General features: G+C 62.6%; 1 long non-coding RNA gene across 1 annotated transcript; it reads right to left on the bottom strand.

Moving 5' to 3' along the window:
- Positions 1-655: 655 nt before the first annotated feature.
- Positions 656-13231, bottom strand: LOC142362895 (uncharacterized). Its single transcript, XR_012765357.1, has 3 exons — positions 13195-13231; positions 6106-6215; positions 656-827 (listed from the first exon to the last, which is right to left on the bottom strand). It is a non-coding gene; the product is annotated as an uncharacterized LOC142362895 (long non-coding RNA).
- Positions 13232-15863: the final 2632 nt, after the last annotated feature.

Here is a 15863-nt window from a genome sequence, read left to right as displayed (position 1 = left end):
GCTGCTCGGCAGAGGCTGCCAAAAATGAGGAGCAGGGTGCAGGCCACTACAAGAGAGGAGAAAAGTGACAGGTGGCTGGACAGCGGCGGTGGAACGAGAAAGCACCAAGCAGGGAAAGGGACGGCGAGAGAAGGACGGGGACAGGCAGTCCCACAGAGACGGAGAAAGAAGCAGCAGCAAGAGAGCAAGAGCGGCAGCAGAAAGAAGAAGAGGGAGCAGGACACAGACCGAAAGTGAAGAACGGGGAGCAGGAAGGAGATGCAAAAAAAAACCCTGCAGCATGACAGAGGAAAAAAGAATAGCGGCAGGGACCTGGACAAAGAGAGATGAGGAAATAGAATAGAATAGACATGGAGAAAGCAGCAGATCTGTGACGTGCTACGGAGCCGAGAAGGAAGGCCTCGAATCAAGGGACGAGGAGGCAGACAGAGAGCACCAAAGACAGCAAAAGTACTGACAGGCTACAGAGTAGGAGGAAAGCAAAACTAGTAACCGGGAGCTGAACAGCAAGAGGGGAAGAAGGAAAAAAATGCCACGGGCTGCAGGGCAGAAAGAGGGAGGACCTAAAAGATGGGGACAAGTCAGAGACAGATGGAGAAAGAAGGTACACAAGAGCAGCAAAAAAAAATAATCGTAGCAGTGGGGGAAAGAGAGGGAGCCGGGGAGGGCCCAGGATGCACAAGAGGGGTGACAGGGCCCCGAGGGCCCACGACTCACCGCAGCTCTCACTCTCGGTGCTGCCGGGAGACTTTGACACTTCAGATGTTTCTCTCCCCTTCTCTCTTCCCTTCTTCTTCCGCAACTCCAATCGTTTGGCTCTCCTGCACCTGAGAGAAAATGCATGTGGCTGTCTTAGAGCTCATACGAGACGTGGCTTCCTAGACAAGAAGCCTCAGGAACAGGACAGAGAAAAAGAGAGAATATGATGAGTGGGAAGCAGAACACACGGATCGAGAGAGAACTTGAATCAGAGGAGTAAACAAGGCAGGAAAGAGAGATAAAGACAGGGAAGAAGCCACAAAAAAGGGCCTTTCTGGCCTCTACTCGCACCCCCCGGCCTCCTTTTTTTTCTGGCCTCTACTCTCGCCCCCAGCCTCCCACCCCTCTGCAGCCTCCCACCCCTTTCCGGCCTCCCTTTTTTTCTGGCCTCTACTCTCGCCCCCAGCCTCCCACCCCTCTGCAGCCTCCCACCCCTTTCCGGCCTCCTTTTTTTTCCTGGCCTCTACTCCCCCCTCCTCGCCCCCCCCCCCCCCCCCCCCGCCTCCCACCCCTCGATAGCCTCCTAACTCCCTTTTTGCTGGCCTCTACTTAATTCAGCTTCCCACCCCTCTGCAACCTCCTACCTCTTTCCAGCCTCCACTCCGCCCCCCCAGCTTCCCACCCTTTTTCAGCCTCCCACCACCGTCCCACGCAGTGCAGGACACACTGACAGAGAGAGAAAAAGGACAGGCAACAGGAAGAAACGTACTAAGAAACAAAGAAAGGGTCAGACGAAGAAGGGGGTGGGTGGTCAGGGTTGGAACCCCAACACAAACCAGCAAGGGGATAGAGGACAGACAGAGAGGAAGACAAGAACGGGCCGGGAAGCAGGAAGAGAAGGAGAGAAAGGCAAAAAGGGAGAGCCGGCTGCACAGGCAGGTACAGCAAGAAACGACCGGACAGGCAGCAGGATCGAGAAAGAGAGACAGAAAAACTGGGGACAGGAAGCAGGACAGAGGGACGGCGAGAGGAAACAAGGGCCAGGGAGCAGGACAGCGGTGGAAAAAGAGGCACTGGGGCAGCAGGACAGAAAGAGAAGGAAGAAAGGCCAGAACAAGGACGGGGAATAACAGCAAAGGGAAAGAGAAGGACAAGGAGCGGGACAGATTGTCAGAGAAAGACAGGGACAGGGAGCGGGACAAGGTGATACTGAGAGAGAAAAAGGGGACAAGGAGGCAGGACAAAGTGAAAGACAGGCACAAGTAAGAGACGGGGGAGCAGGACAGAGACGGAGGGGGAAAAGCCTCAGCTGGGCAGCAGGAGACAGAGGCGGAGAAGGGAAAAAACAGCACCGGGCTGAGGGACCCTGAGGGAGGAATTAAAAAACAAACACAGGGAGCAGGACAAAACGACAGAGAGAGAGAAAAGGGACAGAGCAGGACAGCGTTGGGGGGAGAAATGCGACCGTGACGGGCAGCGGGAGAGAGGTATGGAGAAAGAAAAAAAATACCGAGGAAGAGAGAAAGGAAACAAGGGACAGCGAGCTGCACAGGGGGATCGAGAAAGAAAGGATGGGAGAGGGAATGGCGCAGAGAGAGAAAGGCAGAAAAAACAGCAAGAGGAAGCAGGGCAAAAGGACAGCAAGAGGAAAAAGGAAAGGGACAGGGAGCTGGACAGAGATGGGAAAAAAAGCAGCGGGGACACACGAAAAGAGACAGAAAGAGAAGGGCACAAAAGGATAGATGAGGACAGCGGCAGGATGGAGACGCAGAACAAAACCTGGGACGGTCAACCTGGGTGGGCGGGGAGCGGGTCAGAGAGCCGGAGAAAGGAAAAACTCTGCTGTGGAGCAGCAGAGGGGGACGGAGAAAGACAGACAGGGACGGGGAGCAGGGCAGAGAAACGGAGAGAGAAAATAAGCGATGGGGAGCAGGGCAGAGCACTAGGAAGAGGAAAATAAGACAAGGGAGAAGACCGAGGAGCTCAGAGAGAAAGAAGGGTCGAAAGGAAACGCCAGAGAGGTAGAGAAATCAAGAAATACAGGGACGAGGAGCCTTGCAGAGACGGAGCACGAAAATGTAGGGCCGGTGAGCGCGAAAGAGGGAGAGAGAGACGGGGGCAGGGGGAGGAGATGAAGAAGAAAGGAGAGATAAAGATGGTAACGGAGCGCAGGGGACACAGACAGAGAGAGAAAAAGGACAGTGAACAGGAAAAAAGGGACCGAGAAACAAAGAAAGGGTCAGATCTAGACAAAGAGACCAAGAAAGGGGCGGGGGGCGTGTGTGCAGGGAAACCCCAAAACAAACCAGCAAGGGGCTAGAGAACAGAGAGGGAGAGAAAGAGAAGAAAGGGCCATGAAGCAGGACAGAGAAGGAGAGAAAGGCAAAAAGGGAGAGCAAAAAGAGAGCCGGCTGGACAGGGAGGTACAGTAAGAAACGACCGGACAGCCAGCAGGACAGAGAAATAGAGACAGGGAGCCGGCTAGAGAAATTCTGAAGGGAGAAAAAGAGGGAGAGGGAGCAGAACACAAACACAGACAGAAGACGGGAGGTACAGGGAAAGGAAAACAAAAGGAAAAAGAAAAAAAAAAAAAAAATCACAGCAGCGTGGGAGAGAGAAGGATCCAGGGGAGGGCCCGGGACGCAGAAGAGGGGCGACAGGGCCCCGAGGGCCCGCCACTCACCGCGGCTCTCGCTCTCCGCGCTCCCGGGAGACTCTGCCGCTTCAGACGCTTCTCTCTCCTGCTCTCCTCCATTCCTCTTCCGTAACTCCGGTCGCTTGGCTGTCCCCCACCTAAGAGAAAACGTCCATGTCTCGCAGCTCTTACGAGACAAGGATCCCCAGGCACGTAGCCTCGCTTGCTCGCGCGCTACGCGCAGGAACAGCACAGAGGGAAAGAGAGAGAGACAGAGAACGACGAGCGGGCAGCAGAACTGATGGATCAAGAGAGAAACTGAATCGGAGGAATAAAGAACACTGGAGGGAGACACAAGTAGAGCGAACAAGCCAGATGGACGGGGGCAGGAGACACACAGATCAGGCCAAAGAGGTGGAGAAAGTAAAATCGGTGACGGGCTGCAGGATGATAGAAAAGGCCACGGTTCAGCACAGAGGAGAACAACGGGACAGCAAGCTGGACAGGGGCATATAGCGAGAAACAAAGGGACAGGCAGCAGTATGGAGATACACAGACAAAGAGTTACGGGGAGGATGGAGGACAGAGAGAACAAGAGAAAAGGGACAGGGAGGGGGGCACAGATGGAGAAAGAAACATTGCAGAGAGAGAGAGGAAGAAAGCGACAGGGCAGAGGCAGAGAGGTAGAGAAAGGAAGAAAAAAGTAGCGACGAGTAAGAGGCCAGAGGGACAAGGAAAAGCCAGGAGGAAGGACAGAGTGAGAGAGAAAACAGGTGAGGGACACGACGCCAGACTGTGAAACAGAGAGCGCGACAGGGAGCAGGACGCTGGGACAGACAGCAAACGAGAGCAACAGAGAGAACGGCAGCGAGGCGGAGCACGAGAGAAAACAGGGACTGAGAGCAAGACCGAGGGGTGAAGCAATAAATAACGGGGCTGGGGAGCAGGACAGCAGAAGAGAGAGACAGAGAGGGGGACACATAGGACAACCGCAAACTGAGAGGGAGAAGGAGAAGAGCACAGAGGGTCACAGACAAAAAGAGAGGGACGGCAGAAAGAGAAAAACAAGACGAGGCAGAAGGACTGAGGAGCAGAGAGAAAAAGGGTCCAGGGAAAAGGACAGAGATGCAGAAAACAAGGAAAGCCTGGAGCACAGGGCAAAACTGACAAGGACAGGGAGCGGGACAAAGGGATGGAGGAGTTAAAAACAGCGATGGGCCGCAGCACAGAGGAAGAGAGAGAAAAAGAGCAAGAGCAGCAAGGGAAGAAGAGTGACAGACAGAAGGGTGTTGACAGGGACACGTACAAAGCGGGCTTGGGGGACACAGACATCGGAAGGGTAGAAAGGAAAGGGAGGGATGGGGAGCAAGACAGCGTGACAGAGGGAGTGGAGTGCAAGGATACACAAAAGCAGAGGGACTGGGAAGAGGAAAGAACGTCAGGGAGAGAAAGGCGAGGCTGGCGAGCAGGAGAGAGAGAGGTGGAGAATGAAAAAACAGCCATGGTCAGAAGAACAGAAATGCAGAGAAGAAAAAATTACTTCCAGGCAGCAGGACAGAGGGACAGAGCAAGAGCAAAAATATCAAGAGGGAGAAGGACAGGTAACACACAGCAGGACGCTGCAGGAGTGAGAGGGAGGGAACACAGAGCAAAGCAGAAGAATGAAGAGAGAAAAAAAAAAACAACCCAGCAAACAGAAAGGGAACCGGACAGAACTAGGCAGCAGGGCAGAGAGACGGAGAAAGAAAAAACAGGGACAAAGGGATAGAGAGGCAAAGAGAGGGATGGGGACCAGGACAGTGGGATACAAACAGGGAGTAGGACTCGAGATTGCAGAGAGAGAGGTCCAGGGAAGCAGGAAGAATGACAGAGAGAAAAAGGGGGGAGGGGGGTGGGGAGCAGGTCAGAGCGCTGGAGAAAGGAAAAACACTGCTGTGGAGCAGCAGAGGGGGACGGAGAAAGACAGACAGGGACGGGGAGCAGGGCAGAGAAACGGAGAGAGAAAATAAGCGATGGGGAGCAGGGCAGAGCACTAGGAAGAGGAAAATAAGACAAGGGAGAAGACCGAGAAGCTCAGAGAGAAAGAAGGGTCGAAAGGAAACGCCAGAGAGGTAGAGAAATCAAGAAATACAGGGAATAGAAGCCTTGCAGAGACGGAGCACGAAAATGTAGGGCCGGTGAGCGCGAAAGAGGGAGAGAGAGACGGGGGCAGGGGGAGGAGATGAAGAAGAAAGGAGAGATAAAGATAGCAACGGAGCGCAGGGGACACAGACAGAGAGAGAAGAAGGACAGTGAACAGGAAAAAAGGGACCGAGAAACAAAGAAAGGGTCAGATCTAGACAAAGAGACCAAGAAAGGGGCGGGGGGCGTGTGTGCAGGGAAACCCCAAAACAAACCAGCAAGGGGCTAGAGAACAGAGAGGGAGAGAAAGAGAAGAAAGGGCCATGAAGCAGGACAGAGAAGGAGAGAAAGGCAAAAAGGGAGAGCAAAAAGAGAGCCGGCTGGACAGGGAGGTACAGCAAGAAACGACCGGACAGCCAGCAGGACAGACAAATAGAGACAGGGAGCCGGCTAGAGAAATTCTGAAGGGAGAAAAAGAGGGAGAGGGAGCAGAACACAAACACAGACAGAAGACGGGAGGTACAGGGAAAGGAAAACAAAAGGAAAAAGAAAAAAAAAAAAAATCACAGCAGCGTGGGAGAGAGAAGGATCCAGGGGACAGCTCGGGACGCAGAAGAGGGGCGACAGGGCCCCGAGGGCCCGCCACTCACCGCAGCTCTCGCTCTCCGCGCTCCCGGGAGACTCTGCCGCTTCAGACGCTTCTCTGTCCTGCTCTCCTCCATTCCTCTTCCGTAACTCCGGTCGCTTGGCTGTCCCCCACCTAAGACAAAACGTCCATGTCTCGCAGCTCTTACGAGACAAGGCTCCCTACGCACGCAGCCGCGCTCGCGCGCTCCACAACCGGACCATGCTGCTGCTGGTGACACATACAGACCCTGCGGGGCACGCTGGCGGCCTGGCCTGCTGCGGGCTACCAAGACGGAGCCTTCCTCACCCGCAGCGCCAGGCAGCTGCCAGCCAGGTGGCCTTCCATTTCTTCTTCTTCTTCAGCCTTCTCGGGACTCTCCAGCTTCAGCCGCGCCACCTCCTGTCCGCAGCCACTCAGCGCTCCGCCTCTCCCTTTTCGCCCCCACGCCGCCAGCACAGCGGGGCCCGGCACACGCAGCCCACAAAAGCCCGGAGCGGGCGCAGCCAACGGCATCCCCAGGGCACGAACGGACAAACGCGTCCTCAGCGCGGCCCCTGCCACACATAAACAAGCAGCGGCGACCGCGTTCAGGGAGGCCGAGGCAGCCCGCACCACGGGCCTTGGGGGAGGCCGGGCGCTCCGGGACACAGGCTTCAGGGGACGTGCTGCAGCTGGGGGCGGCTGCGCGGGGCGAGCGGGGCCGGGGGAGCACTGCCGACTTGGGGGGGGGGGGGGTGCCCGCCTCCTTCTCCCATTCCCTTCCGTCACCTCCCGCCTCTGGCCCCGGGGCTGCCCGCACCCGGCTCGCCTCCTGCAGCCTGCCGCAGCGGCCGGCTCCAAGCTTCCCGTCCCACCACCCTCGGGCAGCCACCACGCACCCCCGCACCCGCTGGAGGGGAGCCCGCGCCTCACCGCTGGCCTCTCTGCTCCCCCGCCGCCCCGGCACCGAACACCAGCCCGCCGCCATGCTGCTCCGCCGCACCGCGCATGCGCCACGCGCCGACGGCGCGCCGGAGGGGCCACACTCTGAGCCGAACGCCGGGCTGCAGTACCGCGTTGCGGCCAGGGGGCGGCGCCAGCGGGGCCGGGGGCGGTGCCAGCGGGGCCGGGGGCGGCGCCAGCGGGGCCGGGGGCGGCGCCAGCGGGGGCGGCGCCAGCGGGGGCGGGGGCGGCGCCAGCGGGGGCGGGGGCGGCGCCAGCGGGGGCGGGGGCGGCGCCAGCGGGGGCGGGGGCGGCGCCAGCGGGGGCGGGGGCGGTGCCAGCGGGGGCGGGGGCGGCGCCAGCGGGGGCGGGGGCGGCGCCAGCGGGGGCGGGGGCGGCGCCAGCGGGGGCGGGGGCGGCGCCAGCGGGGGCGGGGGCGGCGCCAGCGGGGGCGGGGGCGGCGCCAGCGGGAGAGGGGGCGGCGCCAGCGGGGGCGGGGGCGGCGCCAGCGGGGGCGGGGGCGGCGCCAGCGGGGGCGGGGGCGGCGCCAGCGGGGGCGGGGGCGGCGCCAGCGGGAGAGGGGGCGGCGCCAGCGGGAGAGGGGGCGGCGCCAGCGGGAGAGGGGGCGGCGCCAGCGGGAGAGGGGGCGGCGCCAGCGGGAGAGGGGGCGGCGCCAGCGGGAGAGGGGGCGGCGCCAGCGGGAGAGGGGGCGGCGCCAGCGGGAGAGGGGGCGGCGCCAGCGGGAGAGGGGGCGGCGCCAGCGGGGGCGGGGGCGGCGCCAGCGGGGGCGGGGGCGGCGCCAGCGGGGGCGGGGGCGGCGCCAGCGGGGGCGGGGGCGGCGCCAGCGGGGGCGGGGGCGGCTCCCAGCGCCGGCTCCGGCTCCGAGCAGACCCCGACTCGCGGCTCCGACACGGCGCCGCACCCCCATCGCTCCTTGCCCTCGACACGGACCCCGCCCTCCCGGGGGCTTTTCCCCGGGACCCGCCGCTCCATCCAACCCCCCCCCCCCATACCCCGCGCTCACCTTCTCCCTCGCTGCAGCCGCAACCCGGCTATGGCTCCGCTCCTCCTTCGGCTCGCATCGGGCCCGGCACGGCAGCACCGGGCCCTCTACCGGCAGAGGGAGGGGCCGTCGCCATCAGCCCCGCTGCCCGCACCTGGGGCTCTTCCGGCCCCGGCCCACGGCTGGAGCCCACGATGCCGTCATTGGGCAAACACAAAGACTCTCTGAAGCCCTTTGGGCACTTCAGCAAGCAGGCAGGCGTTCCTTATTGCAGCGCCGGACACACAGGGCACGGCTCCTCCCAGCGCGCAAAGCACCTGCGCCACTCGAGCGGCAGTACCGAACTTTGCTCACCGGGTGGCAGCAGCGAGCTCTTGGACACGGCGCCACCGCGCATTGGCGCCGCCCGAGCCGCAGTACCGAACTTTGCTCACCGGGTGGCAGCAGCGAGCTCTTGGACACGGCGCCACCGCGCATTGGCGCCGCCCGAGCCGCAGTACCGAACTTTGCTCACCGGGTGGCAGCAGCGATCGTACCGGCCCCTCCACGGCCACCCGCGCCACGGCAGCACCGGCCCCTCCACGGCCACCCGCGCCACGGCAGCACCGGGCCCTCCACCGGCACAGGGAGGGGCCGTCGCCATCAGCCCCGCTGCCCGCACCTGGGGCTCCCCCGGCCCCGGCCCACGGCTGGACCCCGGCAGGAACAGGGGGCCGTCGCCCCAGCCCCACAGCCCGTCCCCTCCTCCCCTGGCCTCTGGCGCAGCCCCTCGTCCCGTGCAAACCAAGCACAAACGCAGCCGCCAGGGCAAAAGGGACCGCAGGTCTTTACTCAGTCACGCACCCAGCCAGTCCCGGGAGCCGCTCTGCTCCGGGGCTCGGGGCCCCCGACGCTCCCTCTGCCCCTCCGACACCTCGGCACTCCTTCCCGCAGCTGCGCCCGTTGATCCAGCGGCGAACAGTCCGTCCGTCGCCTCCCGGAGCGACGCGCTGCTCGGCAGAGGCTGCCAAAAATGAGGAGCAGGGTGCAGGCCACTACAAGAGAGGAGAAAAGTGACAGGTGGCTGGACAGCGGCGGTGGAACGAGAAAGCACCAAGCAGGGAAAGGGACGGCGAGAGAAGGACGGGGACAGGCAGTCCCACAGACATGGAGAAAGAAGCAGCAGCAAGAGAGCAAGAGCGGCAGCAGAAAGAAGAAGAGGGAGCAGGACACAGACCGAAAATGAAGAACGGGGAGCAGGAAGGAGATGCAAAAAAAAACCCTGCAGCATGACAGAGGAAAAAAGAATAGCGGCAGGGACCTGGACAAAGAGAGATGAGGAAATAGAATAGAATAGACATGGAGAAAGCAGTAGATCTGTGACGTGCTACGGAGCCGAGAAGGAAGGCCTCGAATCAAGGGACGAGGAGGCAGACAGAGAGCACCAAAGACAGCAAAAGTACTGACAGGCTACAGAGTAGGAGGAAAGCAAAACTAGTAACCGGGAGCTGAACAGAAAGAGGGGAAGAAGGAAAAAAATGCCACGGGCTGCAGGGCAGAAAGAGGGAGGACCTAAAAGATGGGGACAAGTCAGAGACAGATGGAGAAAGAAGGTACACAAGAGCAGGAAAAAAAAAAAATCGTAGCAGTGGGGGAAAGAGAGGGAGCCGGGGAGGGCCCAGGATGCACAAGAGGGGTGACAGGGCCCCGAGGGCCCACGACTCACCGCAGCTCTCACTCTCGGTGCTGCCGGGAGACTTTGACACTTCAGATGTTTCTCTCCCCTTCTCTCTTCCCTTCTTCTTCCGCAACTCCAATCGTTTGGCTCTCCTGCACCTGAGAGAAAATGCATGTGGCTGTCTTAGAGCTCATACGAGACGTGGCTTCCTAGACAAGAAGCCTCAGGAACAGGACAGAGAAAAAGAGAGAATATGATGAGTGGGAAGCAGAACACACGGATCGAGAGAGAACTTGAATCAGAGGAGTAAACAAGGCAGGAAAGAGAGATAAAGACAGGGAAGAAGCCACAAAAAAGGGCCTTTCTGGCCTCTACTCGCACCCCCCGGCCTCCTTTTTTTTCTGGCCTCTACTCTCGCCCCCAGCCTCCCACCCCTCTGCAGCCTCCCACCCCTTTCCGGCCTCCTTTTTTTTCCTGGCCTCTACTCCCCCCTCCTCGCCCCCCCCCCCCCCCCCCCGCCTCCCACCCCTCGATAGCCTCCTAACTCCCTTTTTGCTGGCCTCTACTTAATTCAGCTTCCCACCCCTCTGCAACCTCCTACCTCTTTCCAGCCTCCACTCCGCCCCCCCAGCTTCCCACCCTTTTTCAGCCTCCCACCACCGTCCCACGCAGTGCAGGACACACTGACAGAGAGAGAAAAAGGACAGGCAACAGGAAGAAACGTACTAAGAAACAAAGAAAGGGTCAGACGAAGAAGGGGGTGGGTGGTCAGGGTTGGAACCCCAACACAAACCAGCAAGGGGATAGAGGACAGACAGAGAGGAAGACAAGAACGGGCCGGGAAGCAGGAAGAGAAGGAGAGAAAGGCAAAAAGGGAGAGCCGGCTGCACAGGCAGGTACAGCAAGAAACGACCGGACAGGCAGCAGGATCGAGAAAGAGAGACAGAAAAACTGGGGACAGGAAGCAGGACAGAGGGACGGCGAGAGGAAACAAGGGCCAGGGAGCAGGACAGCGGTGGAAAAAGAGGCACTGGGGCAGCAGGACAGAAAGAGAAGGAAGAAAGGCCAGAACAAGGACGGGGAATAACAGCAAAGGGAAAGAGAAGGACAAGGAGCGGGACAGATTGTCAGAGAAAGACAGGGACAGGGAGCGGGACAAGGTGATACTGAGAGAGAAAAAGGGGACAAGGAGGCAGGACAAAGTGAAAGACAGGCACAAGTAAGAGACGGGGGAGCAGGACAGAGACGGAGGGGGAAAAGCCTCAGCTGGGCAGCAGGAGACAGAGGCGGAGAAGGGAAAAAACAGCACCGGGCTGAGGGACCCTGAGGGAGGAATTAAAAAACAAACACAGGGAGCAGGACAAAACGACAGAGAGAGAGAAAAGGGACAGAGCAGGACAGCGTTGGGGGGAGAAATGCGACCGTGACGGGCAGCGGGAGAGAGGTATGGAGAAAGAAAAAAAATACCGAGGAAGAGAGAAAGGAAACAAGGGACAGCGAGCTGCACAGGGGGATCGAGAAAGAAAGGATGGGAGAGGGAATGGCGCAGAGAGAGAAAGGCAGAAAAAACAGCAAGAGGAAGCAGGGCAAAAGGACAGCAAGAGGAAAAAGGAAAGGGACAGGGAGCTGGACAGAGATGGGAAAAAAAGCAGCGGGGACACACGAAAAGAGACAGAAAGAGAAGGGCACAAAAGGATAGATGAGGACAGCGGCAGGATGGAGACGCAGAACAAAACCTGGGACGGTCAACCTGGGTGGGCGGGGAGCGGGTCAGAGAGCCGGAGAAAGGAAAAACTCTGCTGTGGAGCAGCCGAGGGGGACGGAGAAAGACAGACAGGGACGGGGAGCAGGGCAGAGAAACGGAGAGAGAAAATAAGCGATGGGGAGCAGGGCAGAGCACTAGGAAGAGGAAAATAAGACAAGGGACAAGACCGAGGAGCTCAGAGAGAAAGAAGGGTCGAAAGGAAACGCCAGAGAGGTAGAGAAATCAAGAAATACAGGGACGAGGAGCCTTGCAGAGACGGAGCACGAAAATGTAGGGCCGGTGAGCGCGAAAGAGGGAGAGAGAGACGGGGGCAGGGGGAGGAGATGAAGAAGAAAGGAGAGATAAAGATGGTAACGGAGCGCAGGGGACACAGACAGAGAGAGAAAAAGGACAGTGAACAGGAAAAAAGGGACCGAGAAACAAAGAAAGGGTCAGATCTAGACAAAGAGACCAAGAAAGGGGCGGGGGGCGTGTGTGCAGGGAAACCCCAAAACAAACCAGCAAGGGGCTAGAGAACAGAGAGGGAGAGAAAGAGAAGAAAGGGCCATGAAGCAGGACAGAGAAGGAGAGAAAGGCAAAAAGGGAGAGCAAAAAGAGAGGCGGCTGGACAGGGAGGTACAGTAAGAAACGACCGGACAGCCAGCAGGACAGAGAAATAGAGACAGGGAGCCGGCTAGAGAAATTCTGAAGGGAGAAAAAGAGGGAGAGGGAGCAGAACACAAACACAGACAGAAGACGGGAGGTACAGGGAAAGGAAAACAAAAGGAAAAAGAAAAAAAAAAAAAAATCACAGCAGCGTGGGAGAGAGAAGGATCCAGGGGAGGGCCCGGGACGCAGAAGAGGGGCGACAGGGCCCCGAGGGCCCGCCACTCACCGCAGCTCTCGCTCTCCGCGCTCCCGGGAGACTCTGCCGCTTCAGACGCTTCTCCGTCCTGCTCTCCTCCATTCCTCTTCCGTAACTCCGGTCGCTTGGCTGTCCCCCACCTAAGACAAAACGTCCATGTCTCGCAGCTCTTACGAGACAAGGCTCCCTACACACGCAGCCGCGCTCGCGCGCTCCACAACCGGACCATGCTGCTGCTGGTGACACATACAGACCCTGCGGGGCACGCTGGCGGCCTGGCCTGCTGCGGGCTACCAAGACGGAGCCTTCCTCACCCGCAGCGCCAGGCAGCTGCCAGCCAGCTGGCCTTCCATTTCTTCTTCTTCTTCAGCCTTCTCGGGACTCTCCAGCTTCAGCCGCGCCACCTCCTGCCCGCAGCCACTCAGCGCTCCGCCTCTCCCTTTTCGCCCCCACGCCGCCAGCACAGCGAGGCCCGGCACACGCAGCCCACAAAAGCCCGGAGCGGGCGCAGCCAACGGCATCCCCAGGGCACGAACGGACAAACGCGAACTCAGCGCAGCCCCTGCCACACATAAACAAGCAGCGGCGACCGCGTTCAGGGAGGCCGAGGCAGCCCGCACCACGGGCCTTGGGGGAGGCCGGGCGCTCCGGGACACAGGCTTCAGGGGACGTGAGGCAGCTGGGGGCGGCTGCGCGGGGCGAGCGGGGCCGGGGGAGCACTGCCGACTTGGGGGGGGGGGGGGGTGCCCACCTCCTTCTCCCATTCCCTTCCGTCACCTCCCGCCTCTGGCCCCGGGGCTGCCCGCACCCGGCTCGCCTCCTGCAGCCTGCCGCAGCGGCCGGCTCCAAGCTTCCCGTCCCACCACCCTCGAGCAGCCACCACGCACCCCCACACCCGCTGGAGGGGAGCCCGCGCCTCACCGCTGGCCTCTCTGCTCCCCCGCCGCCCCGGCACCGTACACCAGCCCGCCGCCATGCTGCTCCGCCGCACCGCGCATGCGCCACGAGCCGACGGCGCGCCGGAGGGGCCACACTCTGAGCCGAACGCCGGGCTGCAGTACCGCGTTGCGGCCAGGGGGCGGCGGGGGCGGGGGCGGCGCCAGCGGGGCCGGGGGCGGTGCCAGCGGGGGCGAAGGCGGCGCCAGCGGGGGCGGGGGCGGCGCCAGCGGGGGCGGTGCCGGCGGCGCCAGCGGGGGCGGGGGCGGCGCCAGCGGGGGCGGGGGCGGCGCCAGCGGGGGCGGGGGCGGCGCCAGCGGGGGCGGGGGCGGCGCCAGCGGGGGCGGGGGCGGCGCCAGCGGGGGCGGGGGCGGCGCCAGCGGGGGCGGGGGCGGCGCCAGCGGGGGCGGGGGCGGCGCCAGCGGGGGCGGGGGCGGCGCCAGCGGGGGCGGGGGCGGCGCCAGCGGGGGCGGGGGCGGCGCCAGCGGGGGCGGGGGCGGCGCCAGCGGGGGCGGGGGCGGCGCCAGCGGGGGCGGGGGCGGCGCCAGCGGGGGCGGGGGGCGGCGCCAGCGGGGGCGGGGGCGGCGCCAGCGGGGGCGGGGGGCGGCGCCAGCGGGGGCGGGGGCGGCGCCAGCGGGGGCGGGGGCGGCGCCAGCGGGGGCGGGGGCGGCGCCAGCGGGGGCGGGGGCGGCGCCAGCGGGGGCGGGGGCGGCGCCAGCGGGGGCGGGGGCGGCGCCAGCGGGAGAGGGGGCGGCGCCAGCGGGAGAGGGGGCGGCGCCAGCGGGAGAGGGGGCGGCGCCAGCGGGAGAGGGGGCGGCGCCAGCGGGGGCGGGGGCGGCGCCAGCGGGGGCGGGGGCGGCGCCAGCGGGGGCGGGGGCGGCGCCAGCGGGGGCAAGGGCGGCGCCAGCGGGGGCGGGGGCGGCTCCCAGCGCCGGCTCCGGCTCCGAGCAGACCCCGACTCGCGGCTCCGACACGGCGCCGCACCCCCATCGCCATCGCTCCTTGCCCTCGACACGGACCCCGCCCTCCCGGGGGCTTTTCCCCGGGACCCGCCGCTCCATCCAACCCCCCCCCCCCATACCCCGCGCTCACCTTCTCCCTCGCTGCAGCCGCAACCCGGCTATGGCTCCGCTCCTCCTTCGGCTCGCATCGGGCCCGGCACGGCAGCACCGGGCCCTCTACCGGCAGAGGGAGGGGCCGTCGCCATCAGCCCCGCTGCCCGCACCTGGGGCTCTTCCGGCCCCGGCCCACGGCTGGAGCCCACGATGCCGTCATTGGGCAAACACAAAGACTCTCTGAAGCCCTTTGGGCACTCCAGCAAGCAGGCAGGCGTTCCTTATTGCAGCGCCGGACACACAGGGCACGGCTCCTCCCAGCGCGCAAAGCACCTGCGCCACTCGAGCGGCAGTACCGAACTTTGCTCACCGGGTGGCAGCAGCGAGCTCTTGGACACGGCGCCACCGCGCATTGGCGCCGCCCGAGCCGCAGTACCGAACTTTGCTCACCGGGTGGCAGCAGCGAGCTCTTGGACACGGCGCCACCGCGCATTGGCGCCGCCCGAGCCGCAGTACCGAACTTTGCTCACCGGGTGGCAGCAGCGATCGTACCGGCCCCTCCACGGCCACCCGCGCCACGGCAGCACCGGCCCCTCCACGGCCACCCGCGCCACGGCAGCACCGGGCCCTCCACCGGCACAGGGAGGGGCCGTCGCCATCAGCCCCGCTGCCCGCACCTGGGGCTCCCCCGGCCCCGGCCCACGGCTGGACCCCGGCAGGAACAGGGGGCCGTCGCCCCAGCCCCACAGCCCGTCCCCTCCTCCCCTGGCCTCTGGCGCAGCCCCTCGTCCCGTGCAAACCAAGCACAAACGCAGCCGCCAGGGCAAAAGGGACCGCAGGTCTTTACTCAGTCACGCACCCAGCCAGTCCCGGGAGCCGCTCTGCTCCGGGGTCGGGGCCCCCGACGCTCCCTCTGCCCCTCCGACACCTCGGCACTCCTTCCCGCAGCTGCGCCCGTTGATCCAGCCGCGAACAGTCCGTCCGTCGCCTCCCGGAGCGACGCGCTGCTCGGCAGAGGCTGCCAAAAATGAGGAGCAGGGTGCAGGCCACTACAAGAGAGGAGAAAAGTGACAGGTGGCTGGACAGCGGCGGTGGAACGAGAAAGCACCAAGCAGGGAAAGGGACGGCGAGAGAAGGACGGGGACAGGCAGTCCCACAGACATGGAGAAAGAAGCAGCAGCAAGAGAGCAAGAGCGGCAGCAGAAAGAAGAAGAGGGAGCAGGACACAGACCGAAAATGAAGAACGGGGAGCAGGAAGGAGATGCAAAAAAAAACCCTGCAGCATGACAGAGGAAAAAAGAATAGCGGCAGGGACCTGGACAAAGAGAGATGAGGAAATAGAATAGAATAGACATGGAGAAAGCAGTAGATCTGTGACGTGCTACGGAGCCGAGAAGGAAGGCCTCGAATCAAGGGACGAGGAGGCAGACAGAGAGCACCAAAGACAGCAAAAGTACTGACAGGCTACAGAGTAGGAGGAAAGCAAAACTAGTAACCGGGAGCTGAACAGCAAGAGGGGAAGAAGGAAAAAAATGCCACGGGCTGCAGGGCAGAAAGAGGGAGGACCTAAAAGATGGGGACAAGTCAGAGACAGATGGA

This window comes from Opisthocomus hoazin, chromosome 12 (genome assembly GCF_030867145.1).
Source record: "Opisthocomus hoazin isolate bOpiHoa1 chromosome 12, bOpiHoa1.hap1, whole genome shotgun sequence".
NCBI lineage: Eukaryota > Metazoa > Chordata > Aves > Opisthocomiformes > Opisthocomidae > Opisthocomus > Opisthocomus hoazin.
The sequence above is the reverse complement of the archived record's forward strand: the minus strand, read 5'-3'. Positions and strand labels throughout refer to the sequence as shown.